Raw genomic sequence first — 18,188 nt, forward strand, 5'->3', positions numbered from 1 at the left:
AGATATGGAGCTACCAGAAAGCTGAGTATATGCTGTTTAAATGCAGAAATGGAGGGGGATCTATGCAATAAAAAGTAACAATATGAACTCATCACATATAGAATTAGAAATGGTGTTCAGTGATGTGAGCATGGACATATAGGCTCTGGCTGACTGGAATTTATCAGGGGACATCAGACTTTTGTATTTTGGGATGAAGCCTGTTTCCATCTTACTAAGAGAATAGTTTGCATTCTCAGTTAAGAGGAAATCTAGAACCTACTTCAGAAAACAGGATCAAATTCAATGTACATTTAGTCTTCACAAAAGATTTTTCATACTTTGATGGGATGAGCTAAAAATAGAATGAAAATATTAGGTAACAAAGAAATAGCTATAAGCATATCTCAGCATACATTTATTAAGAAAAGCCTATAAGAAAATGGTTATATTTAAACTTGTGTGTTAGTCAAGCTGACTTAACTATTCAGCAGACCTGAAGTGCCCTTCCTAAGAGGTATTCTTTCTTGAGGCCTATAAGAAGGACGGGGACAGACTTTTCAGCAGGGCCTGTTGTGATAGGACAAGAGGTAATGGTTTTAAACTAAAGGAGGAGAGATTCAAGTTAGACATGAGGAAGAAATTTTTTACGATGAGGGTGATAAAATACTGGCACAGGTTTCCCAGAGGGGTGGTAGATGCCCCATCCCTGGAGACATTCCAGGCCAGGCTGGACAGGGCTCTGAGCAACCTGATCTAGTTGAAGATGTCCCTGCTCGTTGCAGGGGGTTGAACTACATGATCTTTGAAGGTCCCTTCCAACCCAAACTATTTTATGATTCTGAAGCCTGCACTCTTTAAAAGAGCTTGACCTCACTCAGGTTCCTCCTGCCCCACTGGAGACATTGTGATTATCCAAGCTCTGAATGCATCCTGGAACTTCTGCTAGGCTAGCATGCACTCACAGCCCCTCTAGAGCAGTCCCATCTGTCTATAGCATAATGATTCACACATTATTCCTCAGTAAAGGGTAGGGAAAGTAATCGCTCTGGGAATTTACAATTCCCTTTGGTCGTCTGCTATGCCAGAACTGTAACAACAGCTTTATGTATTGTGCTCTAGTTTTAATGGATTATCCCTTTTATTGCTGGCTGCAGTTGCAGTTCTCAGAAATAAACCAAAAATTATTCATTATATTAAAAAATTCTCCAATCTTCATTAATGTTGCTCTCTTTAGTGTTATTTATTGAAAGATTAAATTACTATTAGCAGATGGTAACTGAAATATATAAAATGCAAGTGCCTACAATATCAAGCAACCATATTTTACTGACAAAATTTAATATAAGTGCACATCATGTTTGCTCTTTTTTTTTGTGCACAGAATGGGGATGCATACCATGTCTCTCTTAGATTAATCTATTTATTCTACAAATCAAGCTGATTCCAGTAGTTTAGTTAACAATATGGAAAGACAGGTGATATTGGAGCATATGTTCTGCAGTTAAAATGAACTTTGTTGCTCTATAATGCAACTTTTTTCTTGTCTTTCTTCATTTTAGTGGTATACCACCAGAAGCTTAAGGCATGTTTGAGAACAAGGTTGTAAATTGTTTCTCAGTTTTATTCTGAAGCCTAGATAATCCCTTTTTATAGATGAGACTCAAAGCACTAAGATAATGAAATCTAAATACTTGAATAGTACAGGCAATGTTCCTTCTCTGGTCACCAGGGTCCTCCACATTCCCCATGCAGTTTGTTTGAACTTGTACCCCAAACTCCCATTGACTTTAGTGGGAATTAGACAAGTTACATATATTCAGACCTGTAGCCTTTGCAGACTATAATATAAAGGTAATGAGAATCATACAGAATATCCCCATTGTCTCATTTCCTGATTCAGCAGGATTAATTCTTCCTTTATGCATCTAATTCAGTGCGAGCCATCTGAAGAGTCCCGAAAACATTAGAGTAACCGCACAGTGGGGACCCCCCATGCACACATTCATTCTTAATATACCTGAGGCTTGGGAAGGCTTTCACTCATTACAGAGACAAATGAAAAGTGCTCACTACAGTGGGGACAGCAGTAGCAAAACCAACTGCACTTTCTGCATTCTTCTTTTCTTCTCTAATCAGACAGTCCTTTGCAAACCACAAAGCCAACTGACACAGGCCACAGAATTATTCCTTCTCACGTGAATAGAAATTTGTGACGCAGCCTGGATGTTACAAGCTTGCATTTGCTTAGTCGTGCATTGTTTGTGACAAATGGAAGAGACTAGCAATAATGAGGAGAGGGGGTATAAATATAATGATAGAGTTACTGAACTGTTTGTAATGTCTGTATGTTGCATATCCATAGGAATAAAGCTGTAGATGATGAAGGAAAGGTTTAATTAGCTAACAGAAATCTAGTAAGAAGAATCAGAGCAAACATTGTGTAGAAAAAAAAGTGTGTGTGTATATATATAGTGTTACTGTGTATAGACTGTTTCTACTGTTTTAAGGCCAGACATGGATCCCTTTACTTGAGAGAGTTCATTAACAATACAAAATAATCCTGCTGCAATTGCACTGCTTGCTAAGTATGAGGTATGGTTTCGTGTGGCTGTGAGTAGAGACATGCTTGGCTGCTCAGCATCCCCTCCAGCTCTCCTTGTGTAAGTTGAAGCTTTTGGACTTCTTGTGTCATATTCCATGGGACGTAGCATTGAGAAAACCTATGCAACACTGAATTTTGCTCAGAAAAGTGTGGGTGGACAGAAAAGAACTATCCGCTCTGGAGAGGTATAGCTTCTGCTGTTCCCGACAAAGTGGTATATTTGCCACTTGAAATTTAGCCAGAAGCCTGAGGGTCCATGCTGCCACAAGGAAAAAGAGCTGCTGGGCAAGAGGTTTTTGTGCTGGCTGCTTATAGAAAAGGGACACCATCAGAGCTGGAAAGTAGACTGAGGCTTTGACTTTGTTGGAGAGTCATACTAAGCATTAAGTTAATTCTTGAGACAGTTGGGAAATGTATGTATTTATTTTTACTTTAAGTTCTAAAGACTTTGTTGAAGTAATACAGAACAGTAACTTTCAACAGCTGAACAATAATTTGACATAATTAAGTCAATTAAATCCCTTCTGTCCACTTATCCGCAGCCTATTTCACTTTCAAACAGTTGCTACTCATGTTTTCATGTTTGTTTTTGTTTTTGTTTTTGTTTTTTTTAAATTAGGTAAAAGCAACTTCTCTGTCTCAGCAGACTCTACAACTGTATCACATTTACAGGTATGCAGGTGCAGCAGGTCCCAGGAAACTCTCTGGTTATGCTGGCCATGTCCTTGCTGTTTCAGTTGAATAAATAAGCATAATTTACAACGATTAACTGTTGGATCTCTGGCAACTGGGCTCTTGAGTGGCTGAACATTCACCAAGGAGGTGTGAGGGGCAATACCTGATGGCAAAGATTCAGTGTTGGGTAGCCAGGGCAGGGGCAGGTGGTTACCTCTCCCCACCTGGCTCTGTGTGCAGCACCTGCTGTAGGCAACAGCAAAACTGTGAGGGCCTGCAAGATGCAACAGCTAATTCTTGTGCAATAAAAATAATGTGGAACTGTAGTGTTTAAGGGGTTTGCTGGATGAATGGCAGAGTGACATAACTGGGGCCAATAGTATGTGACATTTTGCTCTCTGTCTACTCTACAACATTAAAAGGAAAAACAAGTGACAGATACTGTGTCAGGTTAAGCTTTGTGACTTCATCCACTTTCTGGAAGAACTGAAATTAGAAACAGATTCTGGAGCAGCTAATCATGCTGTGCTGAGCTGTATCACAGAGTGCTAAGAATGGGACGAGATCTCTGGAGAACCACAAAAATTATATTTCCTAAGGCATTGTCATAGATCTCAGGACTCCAAGTGCATAATAATGCACAGATCAGACAGAAACTGTACTCTGCTTATAGTGAGTGAACATTTGGCCAGCATCTCTCCCTCTGTTCCCCTGTTTTCTGAGACCCAACTTACATGGTGTTTGAGAAAAAAAAAAAAAAGACAAGAAGAAAATAATTTAATGTTAACAATGTCAGGTACGCATCCCTGAGAGGGATGGACTCCTAAATACCTTGCTAATCGCCACAATTTGAAGAAGGAATCAAACAGTAAATAACGTGACAAGATGGAGAGATGGATCCTGGTGGAGCCTATAGGAGTGGCACATCCAGTATTAGCCCAGAGTGAGGAGGTGGAAACAATCACAGGTTGTTAGCTTTTAGTCAAAAGGAATATTCTTTTAGTTGGGATAAACTTCTTAGCCAGACCTCTCAAATCTTAAATATTAATAATTTTATTATCATGGTATTAATAAATGTGGGCAGGCAGCTATAATGCCACCAAAACCAATGCAGATGGTATTTTGTTCAAATCTTAAGAAGTGTGGACATTTTTTCCTGTCTAAGGTAGTTATACAGGAGTGTGACTGGTCCTATAACGAGTCACGGTGAGGGGACAGTGGGGATACCAGAGGCATGAAGAAAGGAATCATAGATTCACAGAACTAAGAAAAGACCCATTCCTGATGATGCTGATCATCTTTACATGCATGCTCACCTGCTTAGTACTAAAGACACTAGTAGCTGTTTGGTACTGGATATTCATTCTTCTCTCCCTCTGCCCTCCCTGTTTGGGTCTTATCACACTATATAATGATGTAGCAGTAATTAATTCAGCCAGGTGACTAACATTTGTCATATTTGACTAATTCCTCACCTCCATCCCCAAATAATTATGTGGTGTGTTTTGTTTGATATATACAGTTGTTTTGATAGGATTTGAGATTATTTCTCTGCATTGCAAAATGTGTATATCAGAAAAGTCAAGGCTGAAGAAATGCAAGATTTAAGTCTGGAAGATTCATGTATTGAGAAGGATTCCTTCCACAGTTTTGACTCAATCTGGACAATATTTCTGGACACCATGGCCTAGACCTCCCTGGCAGAGCGGAGGTAACTTGTCCCACTGTGTCATCCCTTTTTGTGACTGGATATTTCTTGGCTCATCATCTCTTCTGCACATACTGCCTTGGCAGACAGTCAGCAGTGGAGTTGTTGGAGAGGTCCTCTGTTGAGAAGTCCATGCTGTGACCCATCTAGCAGGTCTCATTTAAGTTTTGCTGAAGTGTGAGGGAAAGGGCTGAGCCAAAACATCAGCCTTTTGTACTACAGCTGAGTGTGGGTATCAGCCATTTCATGGTACAGGAATTGTAGTTTGAGTAAAGTCATACTTAAGTCCCCAAAGTCACTCAGATCGACGTTCTAATCTTTTCTGGCCTAGGTTTCTTTTTTTTACAATAGCCTTACTATTACATGAAATTGCTTAGCAAACTATGTATCAGTCCTAAGTGAGGGAATACTCTGAAGAGAATCTCTAAGATTTGATAGGTTAGGATATCAGGATTGTTTTAGTCAAAATGAGAAATCCGTTTCTTTTATTGCAAAACTAGTTTCCCATTGTATTCCTTGAGGGGGAGCTCCAGTTAATGAAAATGACTCATGGTGAAATTCACTGAAGGAAAAAAACTACAAAGTAAGGGAATATTTTCTAAAGATACTAATAAGCCAATTGATGGAAGGAATCTCTCTCTTGTATATAACAAGCATAATTTTCTAGTTGATACGCTGCTTTTCCAGCTGTCCCCCTTCAATTAGTACACAGTAGTTTTGTAGCCATGATTCTGTGCCATTTTCAGGGGAGCACAATGCTACAACTGGCTGCTGTGCTCTCAACTCATGCTCCTTATGTGCATAGAATTTATCAGCCTCTCCCAGCCCAGAGTGAATACATTGCTTTTTCTGTCAGCTCCCAGCTACTCTCCAGGGAATAAAAGTTTCCATTAAGTTAAATTTAAAAAAAAAAAAAAATATTATTTTATGACACATAAAGAGAAATCATTTAGATCTTTTTTACTTTAAGGGATGTTATTATTCTCAACCTTTGAGAAAAAGGTACAAAATTGCTGCAAACAACTAACACCCTTCTTTTTTGAATGTAGTACTGCATTTTAAGCTGCAGATTCAGATGTTCTCATAGTAAGGTAGAATCTTCCAGCTGTAATTTTTCTCCCTGGAACATCTTTCTCCTTTACTGTGGGAGATTTTTTCCTCCCCCATTGTTAACTTGCTTTTCTACTTTAAGGTTCATTTTAACATGGAATTATAATTGCATTCTAAGAGTTAACTGCTACAAAATTATTGACATAGAAGACTATAAAAAAAACTTTCTGCATTTGCCAAAGGAAAATAGATTACCCTCATATGTTTCAGCCCAGCAGCCTTCCTCTGCCCTTCATGATAAAGCCTTCCTCATCACGGTGAACAACAGCTGTGTTTGACTATATGCTCTGCAATGACTACCCAGCATCACGAATCTTATCTCTCAGGCAAGCGTTCTCAAAATGAGGAGGAAACAAAAAGCAAAATGCTCATTTGCCTCCATGCAAATTGAAAGCTCCCCATCTGCTCAATGGCAGACTTTCACAGGCACCATGCGCAGTTAGGGCAGCAGTTTCCAGCTCCTTCTGGATTCACGAAGTTCATCATGGAGCAAGCTGGCCCGTACTACAGCAAGAATTTCCCCTCCGGACAAGCCTCCCTCCTGCCAGCCGGAGCTCAGCGGTAGCGGAAGCCACTGTGTGAAAGAGAACAGCTCATCAGCTCCTGGCTGCAGTGGTGGCAATGGTTGCTGCCAAGGTCCTGCAAGTGTTCTGAATGCAGCTGTTTCCTTTCAGAAGGTGGGTCTTGTTGGTAGTCAATGCTGTCAGTTGTACCCATGCAGCTAATGGACAGCATACACTCCAAGTGTGATGGATATTGCCAGTGTTGACAAGTAGAAGGACAGCACAGCATTAATTGAAATTAAAACCTTGAAGACAGCTTTGTGTAGACTTTATAGCCCCAGACTGATTGGTAGCTGTTTGGACTTGATGTTTTGCATTGAGTAATAAATATCAGCATGTTTCTAGGCTTTGTTTGTGTCTTTGTAAAGTGTTGAGGCTCAGGAGCTGGGACAGAGTGGTTCACGCAGACCTATGAACATGCTTGGTATTGAATGAAGGTAGCTTTATTGTTGCTTCTCACAGTTTTTTGGCACAGGCTGACTCCACCAAGAGATTCTTCATTTCCCATCTCCAAAGCAGCTCCTTCCATTAGCTCTGCCATCTGTTTTATGTTGAACTGCTCTTAATTATAGAGAGGCTTCTGGGGTTCCCTTTGGGCATGCCCAATAGACTCCCATGTCTGAAGTGTGGAAGATGGCTGAGACTTCTCTACTTCATCTGTTAGAGAATGTAAAGTGGCAAAATTACAATTAGCAGAAGTGAAGGGATAATCCATTTGACTAGAACCTGAGAAAAAAGGCTGAGAGTGACCTTACTTGTATATGTGATATACATCTTATACGTATTCTAACTTTTCTATATGCTTTAGAAGTTGGTATTATAAGCTACATATATACTAAAAAATAAGATGTCTGGAGAGTGCCCATCACAACAAATCACTGCCTTGCCATGAAGAGTGCTAGCAATATGGACGATTGTGAGATGGATGCTCTAGACTAAGACTTGAGCCTAAATAAATTATTGATAGAGATGTAGCCATAGTGCTCAACAGGATGTGTTCCTTCTAATGAATTCCTGCATACACATATTATTGTATAAAGACTCTTGTTTAAATGAGGCATTCAAGTTCCCCAGTCTTATTCTTTAGATTTATAGAACAGAAATAAAATAAAGCATAAAGGTATTTAAACTGTATTTAAATACTACTTAGTCTGTATTGTTTTTTTCTTCTTTTCCTATATGCCTTTTTCTGATAATCTACCTGTAAAGGATGCATCTTGCTGAGCCTGATGCTCTCCTACATTTGTCAGTATTTCCTGACATCAGTTATTTCCTTGACAAATAACTCGGAAATGATAAATTGCTTGTCTAGCTTGCTCTATAACTATCATCTTAAGTAGGTATATGATCCATCTCTTGAAGACTTTATTACCAGTAATCCAAACCTTTTTGTGTTCCTCACTCATGAACCTTTCTAAGACTTTTCATTTGACTACTAGGCTGTAAAAAACTGTAAGTTAGTCTTTTCCAGCCTCAAAATCCTGAATGTCTTTTGAGCAGGTTATTGGAAGAGTTTAATGAGCTCTATTGAAGGTATCAGGTTTTGATGAAAGATCTTGACAACCATGCCCTTGAGAGCAGTTATACTGGGGGTATATTTTGCAGGCCTAGGACATTTCTTTCCACAACTGTAACAGAACCGAAAAGGTTCCTGATGATTCTCTGTAAGTAAAAACATGAACTGATTCTCTGATGACAGCCTTACAGTTCTTGCAATGCAAATCCAGACCTAGTCTGATCCTGGCTGTCTGCAGACCAGACTGGCAAATAGAATAGCACATTAATGCTAAGTGCTCACACTATCATAGAAGGGCTGGTTACAGCATTCAGTAATCTGTGAAATTTTATCCTATGATGCTTATGCATCATGGACAAGATTTCAGCTTCAGTTCCATGGTTCTGTATAATTACAGCTTAAAACCCCCACCTTTGAGCACCTTCAGTCCCAGAATCCTAGGTGTACCTAGGATCTGGCCCTGCCTCCTTGGTATTTCACTGACTGATGAAAATGGTCCTTGTGTACTGTTCTCACTGCACAGTTAGTAAAAATATCTGGACCATGAATTTCTGTGCATATGTAGAGCCCAATAATAGTAAAATTCAATAAACAATAAACCTGTCAATTGGGAATCTAGCATCACTTGCAAACAGACTTAAATGGAAACAAAAGGCAGCAAATAGAGCTGAATTGTTCCTTTTCTCTGCAAAAGTGTGGCTCATTGGGCATGCTGTGCAAATTAGATTTGAATATGCAAATATGAAAAATGTAAATATTTCTTTGCTTTTACCTTCAGTATAAAAGTATTTTCTTTCTGTGGATTAGTACTTTCGTCATGAAAATAAGCTGCGGTCATACTGTGAAAGACTTCAAAAAAATATTTGATCTCTTTTTCCATGTATTATGACTGATGCCAATCTTCAGATTTAGCTATTCGCATGCTCTTCAAAGATGAGCACAAACAGCTGGTTACATAATGGTATGTAGAATAGAGTGGCTTTTCCTGATACTTCTGGACATGCTGTTGTGGTTCAGGTAGGTGACATCAGTGTGTTCAGACAGAATTAATTCAATAAAAAATCACTTATTTCTCACAATATATGTGTTGTGGTGCATGTGACTTATTTATTCCCAGGCACTCTTTGCAGAGATTACTTATGTTATGGCTCAAGGTTGAACGCTTCTGGTTTGGATTTTTTGTTACTGTGGGGTTTTTTTTGATGCAAATCTCTGTGTTACAAGACATTTTCTTTTAGAATAAAAACATTTTGACCAGTTCTACAGTTGATTTTTGTCAACATTTGACTTTGACATCCTTTTATCAAGACATTTGTATCTTTACTCTTATATTTCACATGGTTTGGTCCACAGAACCTTTTCCAGACATCTTCCTTCATGCCTTTCATTAAGAAAGAAGATGTAAGAGTAGACCCCACAACTGCAAGTGCTAAAATGTTCTTGCTATATCAGAGCAACACTTTGCATTCTGTATGTTCTTTTGCTAATAATTATATTCTGTTTTCCAGATTTCCCTTCATTCATGTTTTGTCATGTATCTTCTTACTTGTTGCTTTGGTTCAAGTTATCTGCTTTAAACGGCACAATAATGACCAAGTCATCTGTGCTTGAGAGGAGCAATGAAGTCTTTGGTATCTGAAAGGATTTTCAAGTTCTTAGTTGCAGATACAAAAACTTTATATTCTCATTCTTCACTTTCCCCTACTACTGTTGTGATGGTAGAGTTACCATAGAAAGAAACTCTATTGCATTTGCAATTGTACATGGAAAAGGAGCCTGGTGGGAAAGAGATCCTTAAGCACCAACGGAGTCCCTGTTGACCCTGATACTCTTTGAATCTGATTCTTCTAAAGCACTGACCACTGTAACTGAGAATACAAGAATATGTTTCTCAGTTCTTGAAGCTGAATCACCTGCAGAGAGCATCATGATGCTACCTCAGGGAAGCTAGATGTGTTCGATAGACAAGTGGTTGAAAAGTTGCCATTGGTAAAACAAGCTGATGAGGAGTTGAGACTACTACAAAGTTAGCAGGAGTGTACCTCAGCTAAAAAATAGAAGTGTTATCTTCTCCATTCTGAGGTATGACCTGTCCCACTCACACTTACCAGCTAAATCGATGCTATTGACCAGAGCCAGCTGTAATTTGGGACCCACGAGAACAGAAAGCAGAAGGTATCAGTGATGGATCATTATCTCTTTCCTATCTCTTTTCCAAAGTAGCAGAAATACTCCAGCGTATTTCTTTTTGTGATGACACATCCTGACCTAATGTGACATTTTGGCCTTCTAACCATATGTCTGTTTGACCTTGTGAACTTTTCAGTTTATAATATTTCACCACCTGGCTCCAATCCATTTACACAAACAGAAGATTTCTGTTACTGCTTTATCCACAGTTTCTTGAGGAAAAAAAATATTATCTATGAATCTATAGATTCATACAGAAACAGATGCACACACACTTGTAGGCACACACACGAATTTAATTGAGGAGGTGTACTTTGCTGTAAGTTCATTCAACACACTCTCATTGCCTCCCTGAGTAGATCAAGATGTTGATAGAAGTAATGGTTTGGCTTTTAGAGACTGCATATCTAAATTGTTTTGCACATAATTACCTAATGCAGTAAGGGGAGCAGAACAGGTGCCTTCTCATGTGGCATCTGCTGCCTTATCAGGCTGAAGCTAAGCTATTGAAGCTTGAAGATGTTTTGCAGTTTGGTAAAAGTCCAGCAACTCCAAATGTCAAGGGAAAAAAAGTTCATAAAATTATTTTTGAAACTATGTCTCTGTCATGCTAACACAGACTTTTGTTGCTGCTCTCTTCTCTGATACATGTCTAACTTATTCGCTCCCTATTGCTGTGCATTGGCAGGCTCAGTTGTTAGTTAATTTACCTGGTATAACCTCTGCACAGCACAGAAACATGATTCCCACTTTGTTGAGAAGAAACTGAAACACAAGTGACCAGCCAAAGGTCATACAGAGAGAGTGAGGCAGAGCCAGAAATTCAACCCATAACACCTGCATTTTCAGGCAGAGCCTTAATATTAAGATGAACCTTCCTTTTTATAAGATCATATATGTTTCTTAAAAGCCAATAACTTCTAGCTTGAATGCTTAAGGTTAGAAACATAAATCCATATTTTTGTGTACTTTCATAAATATCTTGATTTTCAGCTGCTTCTTCAGCTGCTGACTTGCTGCTGCTTTTGAGATTTTTGTTGATGTTTGCTCTGAGTTGTAAAATCTATTATTGAAAGTGGGAAAGCCACCTGTAAAAATAGTCTTCCTATATTTTCATTTGCAGTTCAGAAACTGGCACTAATGTTAATCTTGTGGAACAGTTTGTTTTCTATCTTTAAATACGCAAACCAGTACAGACATTCATAGAAGTATCATTGTTGCCAAAAGCTTATACTACAATAATTGCAGACAGATTCCTTTCATTTTTCTCACAACTCTTAGCCCTTCACAACCACTGTGAAACTTTTTTATGCACTCTCTGAAATTTTAATTATGCTATCTGTATCCTTTTGATCTACTTGAGATTAATGGGAGTAAACTGCCTCTTATTACCTTTCTAAGTGAAACATGATTATGCTACTCTTCAGGAAGGCTGCCTATGCTTAAATCAAGACATTTTCCTTTTTTTTTAAAGTGTTCCCATCTGATCTCTAAAAAATGGCACCTCTACTAAAAAAGAAGTGAGACTAACTGTTCTATAATCTCTAGAATACCCATAGGTTTTTGTCTTAATTATGGCATTAGGCTGGTCCATTTTCAGTCTTCAGGAGTCTCTGTTGAACTTTTATTCTGTGATCTTTTTTAAAAAACTACCGCTTGGATTTTCACTTATTAGTAGCTACTATTACCTTTAGAAATCTTGGCTATGACAGCTTATGCCCTTATTCCTAGGCTCATTTTACTGAAAGAAAATGTTTGAGAATCTAAAGTCTTATTCTTTATGAACAGAAATGCTGCCACATGAATCAGCTGAAAAGCAAAGGACTGAAATGAGCATGAAGACTAGATTGGTTTCTTTCCTCTTGTCCTACTTTGTCTTGACCTTATTGGTAACTATAGAGAAATTCATGCTTCTTTTGGCTATTTGGTGTTTGCCATTAACAGCAACTTTCAGTCAACAGGGCTGTCAAACAAACCTCTTTTGTGTGCACTGTGGGATAAATTCTGAGGCTTCTTCCCCCAAAAAAAGTTGAACTTGCCATTTTCCTAGAGCATGTGCAATTTTTTTTTGGCCTGGCAATTTCAATCCAGTGCAAGTAATTTTGAGCCAGTCATGCCTTAAGGGCCCTGTCCATTGGGCTGACATTTCTCAATATCTGGCATGTCAAGTGGAACTGTTGTTCCTGAGCCAGTTGAGCCTCCAGATGTTCAGAAATCTTAGCCTTGTCAGCATGACTGCTGTGCACAATAGGGAGATCTCATATGCTGAAGACATTTGCAAAGGAGCAGAAATATAGTAACCCCCAGACAGCTATGAAAACTACCTTGCATCCTGATAACTCATTTTGCAGATGACACAGAAGGGACTTGTGCATTATTAAATAACAAAATTGGAAGGAGGGACAGTGATACTGAAGGAGGCATAATGTAAATGGTCTTGACACTGATGGAGCAATTCTGCATAGAAACTGATCTTGATCTTTTTGTAGATTTGGTGACTTGAAGCAGATACACAGCAATACACCATCACAGCTACTATTCTTAGGATTTATGTTGCTAACTGAAATTCTAACTTTCAAAGCATTCACGTTTTCATGACAAGGAACGTTCTGAAGTTCTGTTGCAGGTAATGGGTCAAACAAGTTTCTTTCTATCCTGGAGCATTACAGTGCATTTTTGCAGTGAAGTTTGAGGATAAGATAATTGTTTGAAGTCTTTATTTTCTTTATTTTTTAGTTTGTTGGTTATACTGTCTTGCTCCATACCTTGTCCTCTTGCTTATGGATTTTCATCTTAGTCATCATTCTGGCCTTTGAATAGAAAACTAACATATCTGCTTCTGAATTATGACCTGAGCGCTCTCTCTGCTGGCTCCATTGGGTAATCCAGGTCTCACACTCTCATTATTATTACTATTGTTGTTATTATTATTAAGCTGCATTACTTCTTCAGAATTAGGACTACCTTCCTTTGTAACAACTTAAAGTCACCTAATTATGAACCCAATTTGACAGGCATTTTAGGAACAGAGAAGCAAAAGGCACGTGCTGTTCCAAAGACAGAGACCTGTGTACAGCACACTTACCTTTTCCGTGGAACCCTGATGGTGAGAACTGCAGGTTGAGATCAAGACTTCAGATTCCACATGCTGAGGACATTCAAGCCTAAATCTCCAGCTGGTGGAAGCTTTTTGGTCCCTCTGCTGAAGGTGGGCTGAGGGCTGGAAGCTTTGGGAGGTTGCTGGGAGCAGGGGAGGAAGCCTGATGCTCACAGCTGAACTGGGGCACTCAGCTGAGCTAGTGGATGCCTTGAAAGTTTAACTTATAGAGGGAAATCAGAAAAAAATATCCGTTATTAAACTGAACATATCTACTTCAGGTAGGTCATTCTGATTTATAATAAGAAAGAATTAGACTTTTGTAGACCCCTGTATTCTTAACTGAGAAAGCAGAACGGTTGTGCTGGTGGACCTCTGTCCTTGTTCTCATAAACACACGGGTGCAGAATTCAGCCAGTCTCATCAGACAGCACAAACCTGGCACAGATACTCAGGACTATGTAGGGGTGCATGACTTACATGGCAAAAGCATATGCCTGGAGAAAAAGCTCCCAGAAAACACAAGCTACAGTATGTGTCTTCATATTATTCTAGTTATTATTTTTTATTTTAAAATTAATTTTCAAATCTTCCTTTTCCATTCATCTGGGAATATATGTCCTGATCTATTTATTGATCTATTTCTCTATTATTTCCTTTCTCCAGTATACCTGTTAAAACTTTTCTGATTCTTCTTAAATACTTTGACTGACATTACATGGTTTTGCTTATTTTCATCTCTTACTTTGTGCCATCACATATGGCAACTGATTTGTTTTATTCTCTTTTCCTCCATTCAATATTTTTTTTTCATACTTACATCCACAGATTTTTATTCTTATTTCTTGTCAAATAACATCTGTGCTTACTTCTATGCATTCTTTCTTTCCAAAGAAACTAGTGCCTTTTGTCTATCACTTTTATTTTCTCCAAGGTTTTTTTTTTTGTGTGTGTGTGTGGCTTTTATTATGAGATACAGAAGTTGTTTATCCTTCCAAGATGCAAACTACGGGGTTGTAGCAATAGTTCATTTGAACAATTCATGCTGGCTAGCTCATTGTATGAAATTTCTCATCCACAACTTTTACAGGCTTCTCTTGCATCCTGCAGCCTAATGCAGTTCCCTGTCTTAGAGAAATAACATAATCCTTGCCTGAAAGCCATGCATGAACTGTCCCTGAGCAAAATTCTTGTGGGTCAGAAATCACAGCTTGGCCATGCCTGCTTTAAAGTAGCTCAAAACATATGCAGACATCTCCTTTCATTTGAAACATTGAGATGTCAACTGGAATTAGCTCCTTTTAAAGTCATTAATTTCTCCTGTATTTTGATTAGGTTATTTGATTAGGTTATTTGATTAATAACCTCTGTCAGTCATGTTCATAGTACCTTTGGCTTGACATACAGAGCTGCCCTTTCTGCCCCCTGGAAATTTTGTGAGTCGTCAAGCAAGAAACCCATCAAAAGGGCAAGATTTCTCTCCTGTGAGAAGTCTGAGCAATTACATATCTGCTACTTTACAAAAGTACATAAACCCAGCACACAAAATTAACAGAGTCCCTTACCTAATGCAAAACCACAACAGTATATGTGAACAAACAAAGTCTTACCAAAACAAGAGATTTTTTTAAACAGCCTTAGGGAGAGACTGAGAGAAGACCCATGCCAGGTGTCTGTCTCTCAGGTGGAAAGAGCTCGGATATGATGTAGGTGAGCTCTGGAGACTAGAAGAGAGCAGGTGTATATGAAAGGCTTTGAATAAGGCTTGCTCCACCTGTACATATACAGAAATGTTATGTAGCAAGGGAGAGACTTGCCTTTCATCCTTAAAGAGAAGATGAGAACAGCACCTGCAGGAATCACATCTCTTTACTGAGTGATGGGCCAGGGTGCACACCTGCATCAGCAAACAAACCCACTTTGCCCCTGCCCTTGCAGCTCTGTAGATTTGAATTTCTGTATCAAAACCGAGACTCTCTGCCAGCTGGGAAGCATAACCCAACCCTGGGAGCTGCACTGAGGCTGCTCATGAGCTGTACACAGCTCAGGAGTTTCCCTGCTTTCACCACTTTGGTACAAGTCAGCACCATCCACAGCCAGCTGCATGGGAGAGGCTGGATTAGTCATTATTCTGGATTTGTGTTTCCTTTTGGTAGGGATTGTGGGAAGCCTAATGATGTCGGACTCCAAGTGGGAAGGCAATGGGGTAGGTGAGGTTAGAAACAACCAGGAAGAGAAGGTCCCTACAATTGCAGTCTACTCCTGTGATGATTTCTACTCTTTTATGTAGTATTTTCATATGTATTACTGCTACTTTTATTTATCAAGTAACTGAACATTTTGTGTCATTGCTATTCTCATCCATTAAAATCAAGTTAAAACTGAAATCTGGAGTGTTTAGGTAGCTCCAAGGCTTGATAAGATGTCTGAGTAGCTATATTCTGGATTTCGTTTAACATTTAAGTGTCAAAAGTGGAAGCGAACATGACAGCTGTGAAATACTCAATGTCAATTTGCAACATTATACAATAAAGCCTGTGTGGCTTTGCAAAAGGAAATTCTACTGGATCTTAAATATAAAAGAACTTGTAAGAGTAGCTGTATTTGTTCCTGTTTTGTTATCCATGAATAGAATGGCAGGCCACTGTACCAGGGCAGACCATGTGCATTCAGGTGGCAATTTCAGATTCCAGGACTGAAACATAGTCAGACTTTTTCCCTAATCAGCACTGAGTGCAAGTTTCTCTTCCAGTTAACCCTGTGGGCCTTCAGGGCACATTGATTTAAATGAGCCTGAAAGTGTAACAGTAACTGCTCATTGTATAGGATATGCATTACTAATTGCTACTGATGGCAATGATAATTACATGTGGCTACCTCTTAGCAGACTGGCCTTACCATTCACTTAAAAAAAAAAAAGAAAAAAAGAAAAAAGAAGACCATTATTTCCTTTATCTCCTTGATGCAGGCTACCCTTTCAATGCATAGCGAATGTGGTGCTTTTCATTTTTTAAGACAAACGATGGTTTTGCTTCACCAACCCTATAGGTCCAGGCTGCTTCTTTGCAAGGCACTGTGATACACCACAGCCATCCAAAGGGAAAAGGCTTTTTTCTGTTCCTAAAGCTGTATTACTAGTGGAGATATGCTGAGGAGCTTGTAACAGCTGAAGCAATTTTCTGAAGATGAAGTTAGTAATAGTGCTGCTGCTAGTCCCACCTCTTATGAAATGCCTATCACTTTTTTCATATAGTAGGGAATTGTAAATTAATTCTTTCGTCTCCATGGGTTTGGAATAGAAATGATGCCTTCACAGTTCAATGAAGTGGAAAGTCTTTCATCAGTAGAAAATCAGCCGAGGAATTGGATGGCAAAGGCCTCATACATTACAAAACAGTTGTTTGCAATTAAGGCCAAGAGTAAGATGTGCATGAATCTGTCATGTTTCTTTTTGTTTATTTAATCACCCTGAGGCATAACATTAGATGGTTTGAAGTGGCATTGTTTTTTTGTCATTTCAATGTTTTGCTGTGTATTATGTGTACAGTATATGCATTGTATCAAAGGACCACAATCTGTTAAAAATAGACACATTTCATATATTGCCTGAATCCAGATCAATAATCAGGACATTTTCACAGAAACATTAACCTTCTAAAGTAGTGACCACTGCTGCTGGGGGGAGATTATTTTGGAAGGTGTTAAACAGCTAAATAAAAGGACGTCAGCAGAATGAAACTGATGTGCCACAATCTTTCTCTGCAGTCACAGGGGCAAAGACTGTGACAGCCTCTGCTGACATTTCTTTTCCTGTCTCACAAGACTTACCTTTCAGGGAGAGCTGTGGATCACTGTGCACCAGGTCAGAGAACTTTGTCAGAGAACATTGAAGTTGAGTGGAGCCAAAGCAGAACTGAAAGCAAGCCTCATATGAACTAAAAAGTCAGGCTGCTTGGTCAACGTCAGCTGCTGAAGTCATACTACTGCCAGTTTTAATAGGGATCTCAAAACAGCAGGTAATCTTATTTACCATATGCTAAGCACGGTGCAGCAGATGGATGATGGCGTTCTAGTCTTTTCTGTGCTTTCCTTGCACTTGTCAGTTCAAGCCCTGGGAAAAAGGCTGGTATCCAGATTGATAACACATGGATGTTCTCTAAGGGCTTGACTCTTTCATCAGTGCACTATTGCAGAAAGAATTGAAAATCCTTTCTCTGTAAATGTAAATGCAGTTAGTGATAGCTGGTAGTTCTGAAGATGGGTTTACTGTGTCTGTCTCAAAGTTGTCAGAAGGTAAATCAGGCTTTAAAGAACAGATTAGCCAAGCCTGATCAGCTGGTAGAAGTGTGCTGTGGAATATCACACACAGAGATCTCCTCAAAGAAACTTGTAAACAAAGAAAAATAAGCTAATAGGTAGAAATGATGATTAGCTTGGGCAAATCACTATTTCAATAACATACATGAGCCTTTATTAACAAAATTAAGGCCTTATATGGCAATCTGAGAGTCGCTAGCTTTATGTTGCCAAGCCTTTTAAATAATTTTTTCTTTTTTTTCTCGGTGGAGTAAATCTTACTGGTAGATACTAAACAGTGACACTGAAGTAGAAGACTAACAACACTGTGACCTAGTAGCCAGTCAGTCTCCTTGGAGTTGACAGATGCAATAAAAAATATTTGCGATTACTATTAAAAACTTATAAAACATTTATCTAAAGTCCCTTTCTCTGCAAATAAGCTCTTT

Source organism: Nesoenas mayeri, assembly GCF_963082525.1.
Source record: "Nesoenas mayeri genome assembly, chromosome: 3".
Taxonomy (NCBI): domain Eukaryota; kingdom Metazoa; phylum Chordata; class Aves; order Columbiformes; family Columbidae; genus Nesoenas; species Nesoenas mayeri.